Here is a 10,746-nt window from a genome sequence, read left to right as displayed (position 1 = left end):
CCTAAACCCACCGCCCCATCTTTGTGACCCTAAGGGACAATTTAGCATGGCCAATCCAGGGAAGAAATAACATTGGAATACAGCTGGCCCATCCCACTGATGAGTGGAAAGTGTTCAGGGAAATATTGAACATCAGGCCTTTGATTCACTTTGTTGCCCCACAAATGACGGACAAAATAAAGCCAGGAGCTGGGGAGGGGCCCAGATTATGAGCGGATCCAGTGTTCAACAGTGACTCTCTGCTAGTCCTCTTCTAGGCTGTAAGTGATAAGCATGAAATCCGGATGCCTACAAGCAAGAAGGGGAGACATTGCAGCCAGACATAAACAACCTGGAGGAAGGTCACAGCAGGGGTCGGGAGCCTTGAGATCAACAGAGGACATGCATCCCACATGCACTCACAGGCTGGGGAGCAGCAGGAAGTGTTCACTCCTGCCATCAACTGACTCAATTCCAATTCAGGGGAGGTCTAAAAGGCAGACCTCAGCAAGGGTCTGGTCTCTGCAGGCAGAGTGACTGAATCTGGCTGCTGTACCAGAAAAGGCTCAATGTCCTTCTGAGATCTGTATGGGTGAGTGCATCACCATTATGGAGATGAACATATTTGGATGGGTGTGATGTGGTCAATTGTAGAACTGTGTCCTGTGTGTTGCCCAAGTATGTAAGGCGGCATGATGCTGACATGGAAATCTGCACACCAAATGGGATTAAAAAGGGGGGTTGGGAACTACCACACCTGTTCGCTGGGAAAGAGGAGAGAATAAAGTGTGACTCGGGGAAGCAGACAATTGCCTCACTTTTGAAGGCATGATTATAGCATAGAATCACCATTACAATCTCCCTCTTTAGTTGCAGGAGAAGAGAGTACACAACGCCCAAGAAAGTAGGAGGGTGTGAGGAAGTGTCCCCAGTGTCACCATCCTGACAACCATCGAAGAGGAAGTCCTGGAATGGGCTGACAACCAATGGAGAAGGGCCATAGGTCAAGGCGAAATAGAAGGAAGGCCTCTAGGATAGTGAGAATTGATCTCCTAATTGATACAGTCATCCCTGCCTGCAGAGTAGACCCTTGCTGAGGTCGGCCTTTTAGAACTCCCCTGAATTGGAATTGAATCAGTTGATGGCAGGAGTGAACAGTCCCTGCCTGCTCTCCAGCCTCCATGTGGAATGCATGCCCAATGCATACACTTACAATTTACACCATAATTGAGTTTGTGGCGGCTTCAGACAGGTGAGCAGAAGCGGTGCCCACTTTCAGTCCTGTTATCAGGAACCATGCTCTTTCTATTGAATTCCACCCCCGGTGTCTGTCCACCTTATTATTCTCTCTCTTATAAATTGTTGGTCTGCTCATAAATCTCCTTGAAGAAATTTGTGGCCCTACCCTGCAGATAAAGGATCATATGTCATTTCCACTTTTGTTGTACCTCATTTATTGTGTGCACAGGTTAGACAGGATTTCCAAAGAGTACATATATGCCCTTTGATAATTTTAATCATGTAAGTTAAACTGATTGGAAAGAGTAAATGTAATATTCATTCTTTCAGATACTTTTATATGGATTGGCTATATCTCACTGGTGATTTGAAAGCCAAGCATGGATTCGAACCATCCCGTACAAAAGAATTATGGATGATTAAGGGGGGATTACAATTACATGCAGAAAATTGTGAATGAGTCCATGCTTGAAGGAATCTGTGTCGTTATCAGGGTATCAGGATAAATGGGCGCACAGTAGCCCAGTGGTTAGCACTGTTGCTTCACAGCGCCAGGGTCCAAGTTCGATTCCCGGCTTGGGTCACTGTTTGTGTGCAGTCTTCACGTTTTTCCTGTGTCTGCGTGGGTTTCCTCCGGGTCCTCCCACAAGCCCCGAAAGACATGCTGTTAGATGAATTGGACATTCTGAATTCTCCCTCTGTGTACCGGAACAGGCGCCGGAATGTGGAAACTAGGGGCTTTTCACAGTAACTTCATTGCAATGTGTTAATGTGAGCCTACTTGTGACAATAAAGATTCTTTTTTTTAATTATGTGTTAAAACTCCACAAGTGTTTTCACTCATCTTTTACTTATATTTCTAACATAAGCAAATTGTTTCCACCAATCACACCATTTCCAAGTGTGCAACTCATCAGTGTATGTACATCGCCAACTTCCAGCTGGTGTTTCTAGAGCTAGTTCTGAGTAATATATCATTGCCCCACCAATTCTCCAGTTTTCTTTAGGCAGCACAATTTAAACAAAGAAAACAGAATAAATAAAGAAAAGGAGAGCGTTAAAACAAATTAGGTAACAAAATAGAGAATAGATGGATCTGCTCATTGAGTGGGTTTTGTTGTAACAACACTCAAGCATCGTCCTGGACTTTGTGGTGGGGTCACCAGTTACTTCTCCGGGCCCGGGGGTATCCTTTGTGTCCGAGTAGCCATCTACCCAACGCATCTAGAACTGTAAACATTCCTGGCGCCTAGGAATATCTGAGGTAGGATGTGGCATGGCTGCTTCCAAGGTAGCTTGCACGCACATGTACGATTCTTTGTTTGTGGTTGCACATAATCTGCACATTAATGGAGTGGCAATCATTGCAGTTGGTGAAAGTTCCTGGCTGCTCTTCTGGTGTTACAATGCCTGCATGGATACAATCTCTGACCCTTACACCCATGGGGAACCAGCCATGGCTGCAAAGCCTCTGCTCTTTCCATTTGACTGGTATTGTCTGTTCAATCTGACTGCCACATTTAAGACCAGCAGCATTGGGTGATCCCCCACATGATTAGAGGCTGAGGCATGTCATGTAGAGATGTGATTTTCATAAAGGCAATATCTCTGGAAATATTGTTGCTCCATTATTTGCAGGTAGTACATTCAAACCCTGGAAACTTTGCAGCCTTCACCTGTATTGATCTGCCCAAAAGGGCAAGTCGTGCCTAACTAATTTAGTGGACTTTTTGAGGACATTACCAGTGCAGTAGATAACAGGGAGCCAATGGATGTGGTATATCTGGATTTCCAGAAAGCCTTTGACAAGGTGCCACACAAAAGGTTGCTGCATAAGATAAAGATGCATGGCATTAAGGGTAAAGTAGTAGCATGGATAGAGGATTGGTTAATTAATAGAAAGCAAAGAGTGGGGATTAATGGGTGTTTCTCTGGTTGGCAATCAGTAGCTAGTGGTGTTCCTCAGGGATCAGTGTTGGGCCCACAATTGTTCACAATTTACATAGATGATTTGGAGTTGGGGACCAAGGGCAATGTGTCCAAGTTTGCAGACGACACTAAGATGAGTGGTAAAGCAAAAAGTGCAGAGGATACTGGAAGTCTGCAGAGGGATTTGGATAGGCTAAGTGAATAGGCTAGGGTCTGGCAGACGGAATACAATGTTGACAAATGTGAGGTTATCCATTTTGGTAGGAATAACAGCAAAAGCGATTATTATTTAAATGATAAAATATTAAAACATGCTGCTGTGCAGAGAGACCTGGGTGTGCTTGTGCATGAGTCACAAAAAGTTGGTTTGCAGGTGCAACAGGTGATTAAGAAGGTGAATAGAATTTTGTCCTTCATTGCTAGAGGGATGGAGTTTCAGACAAGGGAGGTTATGCTGCAATTGTATAAGGTGTTAGTGAGGCCACACCTGAAGTATTGTGTTCAGTTTTCATCTCCTTACTTGAGAAAGGACGTACTGGCACTGGAGGGTGTGCAGAGGAGATTCACTAGGTTAATCCCAGAGCTGAAGGGGTTGGATTACGAGGAGAGGTTGAGTAGACTGGGACTGTACTCGTTGGAATTTAGAAGGACGAGGGGGGAATCTTATAGAAACATATAAAATTATGAAGGGAATAGATAGGATAGATGCGGGCAGGTTGTTTCCACTGGAGGGTGAAAGCAGAACTAGGGGGCATAGCCTCAAAATCAGGGGAAGTAGATTTAGGACTGAGCTTAGGAGGAACTTCTTCACCCAAAGGGTTGTGAATCTATGGAATTCCTTGCCCAGTGAAGCAGTAGAGGCTCCTTCATTAAATGTTTTTAAGATAAAGCTAGATAGTTTTTTGAAGAATAAAGGGATTAAGGGTTATGGTGTTCCGGCCGGAAAGTGGCGCTGAGTCCACAAAAGATCAGCCATGAACTCATTGAATGGCGGAGCAGGCTCGAAGGGCCAGATGGCCTATTCCTGCTCCTAGTTCTTATGTTCTTATGTTCTTATCTGTGTGCCTGCTGCCTCCACCCTTCTGCAGCTCCTCTCTCTTCATCAGTTTGTCCACCTTACTACAACTCATTTCACCCCTATTCTTGGATAGCCTTCTCCATCTCCTCCTTACTGGAGGAGCTGCCTCCCACACAATGCCCACAGTGGACTCTGTTTCAAACCCCAAATGGTGCAGTGCTCAAAGATGACCGGAACAGCAACTTTTCGGATCCTTGGAGGAGGAATAGCCCTGGAATCTGATCAGGGATTAATGAACAGCAGAATTTTCACAAATAACTCTCAGCAGCACTTCCTGCTAAATTCAAGCATGCCCACTTCGTGTTTTTATATCTGTCTTTTCGTCAATTCCTATTTCCACAGGCTGTGTTTCCCTTGCACCCACCTGCCTTCTGGCATTGGAATTGTTTTATTGCAGCCAATTTGGTTGTCAAGTAGTTTAATCGATGTTTAAGTACTAATTTCAAAACAGCAGGCAGGCTACTCATTTCTGACCCACCCGCCTATTACTGTCGACCTTTTGCAGGCTTGTGACCTGACATCATGTGCAGGATTACGGTAGTGCTGCTTTAATAAATGTAACATAATAAAAAATCCTACCTGCATTAAACTTTAACAGCAAAAATGGCATCCCATTGAAAAGTTGCTTCATTATGTTTAAACATTAATATTATAATCCATAGTTAGTGTACAAAGGAACCAAATTTTCTCTATTGTCTAGTTTACCCCAAGGAGACTGTACTTGAAAGTATTCATTGTGTACCAGTGCACATTGTATGTTAAGGTTGAAAATACCTGAGAAAAGAATCAATTAAAGAGAAAAATATTTATTTATCAAGTCTTAAGTTGTTGCATCTCTACTGCATAGAATGACATAGGTTTTCAAATATTGTTGTAAGCAGACATAACAGACAAACATTTCTCCTTCTAGATTCAAAGCCAAAGATATTCAGGTCGCGATGAATCGAGTGACTTTGTTAGATCTTATTGTTCGGTTTGAGATTTTTCTCTGTAAATCTTCTTATACCAGATGTTGGAGACAATAGGAATTTTCAATCTGTGTGAAGCTCAATCTTCAAATATTTTGATATCTTCAACATGACAGAAGTGAACCATTCATTAACTGAAATAAAATTGGTCAAATAAATCTTGATTGATATGTGTAGGAGAAGAAATACTCTACACCGCTAATGTCACTTTCACCAAGTGGTTGTTGAGTGTTCTGTCTGCCTTAGGCTGGAACTGAATTAGAAAAACATGCTGATCATACATCATTGAACTGCCTGCTAGAGAGGACCGACAAGGAAATGTCTATTCATGATAAATGATGGTCCTTGGGATGTTTGATCTTGAAAGGCTAAAATAGGCTTGTTTCTGATCGTTCCAAAGGCAACTGTTCACAATGTTGCTAATCCCCTCATGCCACTCAAGATTGGAGTGACGTGGGAGGTTGGCGGAGAGGGGAGGTTGGCGGAGGAGGGGGGCTGCCGGGAAACAATGCTGGGTGGGTGGATTTATGTGATTTTATTGATCAGAATGGCCTATTTCCTATATAATTCTAAATGGCTTGCCGATACTTGATTTGATTTTGCATGGATTTAAACTTGATGAAGTTCTTCTGTTCTACAATCTGAGTACTCAAGACTCTCGTCATCTCAAAATTGGATTGCAAAGCGTCCGCTTTTCTGCCTGGTTATTTGCCAATGGGTCCAATATGGCAGGGGGTGTACACATGCCTATGCTACACCAAAAGTGTATTATCTAGCATATTGAATCACTTCCAGAGGTTAAAGTCTAACAGGCTTGTTTCAAATCACTAGCTTTCGGAGCACTGCTCCTTCGTCAGGTGAATGAAAAGGTAGGTTCCAGAAATATATATATAGACAAAGTCAAAGATGCAAGACGATACTTTGAATGCGAGCATTTGCAGGTAATTAAATCTTTACAGATCCAGAGAGAGGGATAATCCCAGGTTAAAGAGGTGTGAATTGTCTCAAGCCAGGACAGTTGGTAGGATTTCACAAGCCCAGGCCAGATGGTGGGGGGTGAATGCAATGCGACATGAATCCAAGGTCCCGGTTGTGGCCTCAAGGTCAATTCACACATTTTTAACCTGGGATTACCCCTCTCTCTTGACTTAATTACCTGCAAATTCTCGCATTCAAAGTATTGTCTTGCATCTTTGACTTTGTCTATATATATGTTTCTGGAACCTACCTCTTCATTCACCTGAGGAAGGAGCTGTGCTCCGAAAGCTAGTGACATCGAAACAAACCTGTTGGACTTTAACCTGGTGTTGTAAGACTTCTTACTCTGCTCACCCCAGTCCAACGCTGGCATCGCCACATAATAAGACCATAAGACATAGGAGTGGAAGTAAGGCCATTCGGCCCATCGAGTCCACTCCACCATTCAATCATGGCTGATTTCAACTCCATTTACCCGCTCTCTCTCCATAGCCCTTAATTCCTTGAAAAATCAAGAATTTATCAACTTCTGTCTTAAAGACACTCAACGTCCCGGCCTCCACCGCCCTCTGTGGCAATGAATTCCACAGACCCACCACTCTCTGGCTGAAGAAATTTCTCCTCATCTCTGTTCTAAAGTGACTCCCTTTTATTCTAAGGCTGTGCCCCCGGGTCCTAGTCTCCCCTGCTAATGGAAACAACTTCCCTACGTCCACCCTATCTAAGCCATTCATTATCTTGTAAGTTTCTATTAGATCTCCCCTCAACCTCCTAAACTCCAATGAATATAATCCCAGGATCCTCAGACGTTCATCGCATGTTAAGCCTGCCATTCCTGGGATCATCCGTGTGAATCTCCGCTGGAGCCGCTCCAGTGCCAGTATGCCGTTCCTGAGGTGTGGGGCCCAAAATTGCTCACAGTATTCTAAATGGGGCCTAACTAGTGCTTTATAAAGCTTCAGAAGTACATCCCTGCTTTTATATTCCAAGCCTCTTGAGATAAATGACAACATTGCGTTTGCTTTTTTAATTACGGACTCAACCTGCAAGTTTACCTTTAGAGAATCCTGGACTAGGACTCCCAAGTCCTTTTGCACTTCAGCATTATGAATTTTGTCACCGTTTAGAAAATAGTCCATGCCTCTATTCTTTTTTCCAAAGTGCAAGACCTCGCACTTGCCCACGTTCAATTTCATCAGCCATTTCTTGGACCACTCTCCTAAACTGTCTAAATCTTTCTGCAGCCTCCCCACCTCCTCCATACTACCTGCCCCTCCACCTATCTTTGTATCATCGGCAAACTTAGCCAGAATGCCCCCAGTCCATCTAGATCGTTAATATATAAAGAGAACAGCTGTGGCCCCAACACTGAACCCTGCGGGACACCACTCGTCACCGGTTGCCATTCCGAAAAAGAACCTTTTATCCCAACTCTCTGCCTTCTGCCTGACAGCCAATCGTCAATCCATGTTAGTACCTTGCCTCGAATACCATGGGCCCTTATTTTACTCAGCAGTCTCCCGTGAGGCACCTTATCAAAGGCCTTTTGGAAGTCAAGATAGATAACATCCATTGGCTCTCCTTGGTCTAACCTATTTGTTATCTCTTCAAAGAACTCTAACAGGTTTGTCAGGCACGACCTCCCCTTACTAAATCCATGCTGACTTGTCCTAATCCGACCCTGCACTTCCAAGAATTTAGAAATCTCATCCTTAACAATGGATTCTAGAATCTTGCTAACAACCGAGGTTAGGCTAATTGGCCTATAATTTTCCATCTTTTTCCTTGTTCCCTTCTTGAACAGGGGGGTTACAACAGCGATTTTCCAATCCTCTGGGACTTTCGCTGACTCCAGTGACTTTTGAAAGATCATAACTAACGCCTCCACTATTTCTTCAGCTATCTCCTTTAGAACTCTAGGATGTAGCCTATCTGGGCCCGGGGATTTATCAATTTTTAGATCTCTTAGTTTCTGTGGCACTTTCTCCTTTGTGATGGCTACCATATTCAACTCTGCCCCCTGACTCTCCGGAATTGTTGGGATATTACTCATGTCTTCGTCTGTGAAGACTGACGCAAAGTACTTATTCAGTTCCTCAGCTATTTCCTTGTCTCCCATCACAAAATTACCAGCGTCATTTTGGAGCGGCCCAATGTCTACTTTTGCCTCCCGTTTGCTTTTAATGTATTTAAAGAAACTTTTACTATCATTCCTAATGTTACTAGCTAGCCTACCTTCAAATTTGATCCTCTCTTTCCTTATTTCTCTCTTTGTTATCCTCTGTTTGTTTTTGTAGTCTTCCCAATCTTCTGACTTCCCACTACTCTTTGCCACATTATAGGCTTTCTCTTTTGCTTTGATGCATTCCCTAACTTCCTTTGTCAGCCATGGCTGCCTAATTCCCCTCTGACAATGTTTCTTTTCTTTGGGATGAACCTTTGTACTGTGTCTTCAATTACTCCCAGAAACTCCTGCCATTGCTGTTCTACTGTCTTTCCCACTAGGCTTTGCTCCCAGATGATTTTCGTCAGTTCCTCCCTCATGCCCCTGTAGTTACCTTTATTTAACTGGAACACCTTTACATCTGATTCTACCTTCTTTCTTTCAAATTGGAGATTGAATTCGACCATATTATGATCACTGCCTCCTAAGTGCTCCCTTACTTTAAGATCTTTAATCAAGTCTGGCTCATTACATAACACTAAGTCCAGAATGGCCTGTTCCCTCGTGGGCTCCATCACAAGCTGTTCCAAAAAGCCCTCCTGTAAACATTCAATTAATTCCCTTTCCTTGGGTCCACTAGCAGCATTATTTACCCAGTCCACCTGCATATTGAAGTCCCCCATGATCACTGTGACCTTGCCTTTCTGACATGCACTTTCTATTTCGTGGTGCATTTTGTGCCCCCGGTCCTGACCACTGTTAGGAGGCCTGTACATAACTCCCATTATGGTTTTTTTGCCTTTGTGGTTCCTCAACTCTACCCACACACACTCCACATCATCTGACCCTACGTCGTTTAGTGCTATTGATTTAATTTCATCCCTAATTAACAAGGCAACCCCGCCCCCTCTGCCCACCTCTCTGTCTTTTCGATAGGTTGTGAATCCCTGGATGTTTAAATGCCAGTCCTGAACCCCCTGCAACCATGTCTCTGTGATGCCTACCACATAATACCTGCCAGTCACAATCTGGGCCACAAGCTCATCTACCTTGTTCTGTACACTGCGCGCATTTAAATAGAGCACGTTTAATTCTCTATTGACCGTCCCTTTTTGTTTTCTTAGTGTGGTGGACCTTGGTTTACTGAGCCTTTCCATACACTGTGTCATAATTTGTGGGATGGGAACAATCGTAACCACTCTTGAGTTTTGTCTGTTCGTGTTTTTTTGTATTCCTAAGCAGCTACGCTCCCCGCTGATTACTTCACCTCTTGGTTCCCTGACTTTCCCTTCCCCCCCCAATCTTTAGTTTAAAGTCCTATTGACCACCTTATTTACTCTTTTCGCCAGAACACTGGTCCCAGCTCGGTTCAGGTGGAGACCATCCCAACGGTATAGGTCCCCCCGTCCCAAAACTGATGCCAGTGTCCCATGAAAAGGAACCCCTCATTCTCACACCACTCTTTCAGCCACGTGTTAACTTCCCTTATTCTTGCCTCCCTATACCAATTTGTACGTGGCTCGGGCAGTAATCCGGAGATTATGACCCTTGAGGACCTGTTTTTTAGTTTGAATCCTCGCTCTTAATAATCTCTAAACAGGTCCTCTTTCCTAGACTTGCCTATGTTGTTGGTACCGACATGGACCACAACAACTGGATCCTCCCCCTCCCTCTCCAGTATCCTTTCAAGCCGGTCAGAGATGTCCCGCACCCTAGCACCGGGCAGGCAACATACCATGCGGGACTCTTTATCCTGCTCACAAAGGATACTATCTATCCCCCTGATAATAGAATCCCCTACAACTACAACTTGCCTATTTACTCCCTCCCCTTGAATGGCCTGCTGAACCATGGTGCCTTGGTCAGCTGACTCATCCTTCCTGCAACCCTGTTCGCCATCCCCACAGGGAGCAAGTGCCTCATACCTGTTGGACAGAGTCAAGGGCTGAGGCTCCTGAGTTCCTGACTGCTGGTTCCCTTTATCTGCCTGACTTGCAGTCACACCCTGCTGTCCCTGGCAGGATTTAAACTACTTACTCTGACAGGTGTGGACACTCCACACAGTGTCCAGGTAAGTCTCCCCCTCCCGGATGTGCCTCAGTGTTTGAAGCTCAGACTCCAGCTCATCAACTCTGAGCCGGAGCTCTTCGAGCAGCCAACACTTACTGCAGATGTGGTCGCTGCAGCTTGCAATGGGATCTGCCAGCTCCCACATCAAGCAGCTCAAGCACATCACCTGACCAGCCATCACTAATTAATTAATTAGTTTAATTTAAGTTTATGGTGGGGGCAGCTTCAGCCAATCAGACACTAATCTACACTGCACTTTTAACTGAAAAACAGCACAATTAGATTAACCACTTACCTTTCCTGGTTACCTCACTGCACCAAACTACCACTACTGTGTCTCC

At 44.3% G+C, this 10,746-nt stretch overlaps 1 long non-coding RNA gene across 1 annotated transcript in view; it reads right to left on the bottom strand.

Annotated features, from left to right (window-relative positions):
• Positions 1-5,033: 5,033 nt before the first annotated feature.
• Positions 5,034-10,746, bottom strand: part of LOC140425751 (uncharacterized) — a 55,268-nt gene continuing 49,555 nt past the window's right edge. Inside the window, exon 3 of the long non-coding RNA XR_011947979.1 lies at positions 5,034-5,327. This is a non-coding gene — a long non-coding RNA (uncharacterized lncRNA). The remainder of the gene's footprint in view (positions 5,328-10,746) is intronic.

This window comes from Scyliorhinus torazame, chromosome 6, assembly GCF_047496885.1.
Source record: "Scyliorhinus torazame isolate Kashiwa2021f chromosome 6, sScyTor2.1, whole genome shotgun sequence".
NCBI classification, from domain to species: Eukaryota; Metazoa; Chordata; class Chondrichthyes; order Carcharhiniformes; family Scyliorhinidae; genus Scyliorhinus; species Scyliorhinus torazame.
Note: the sequence above shows the minus strand (reverse complement) of the source record. Positions and strands in the feature narration are given on the sequence as shown.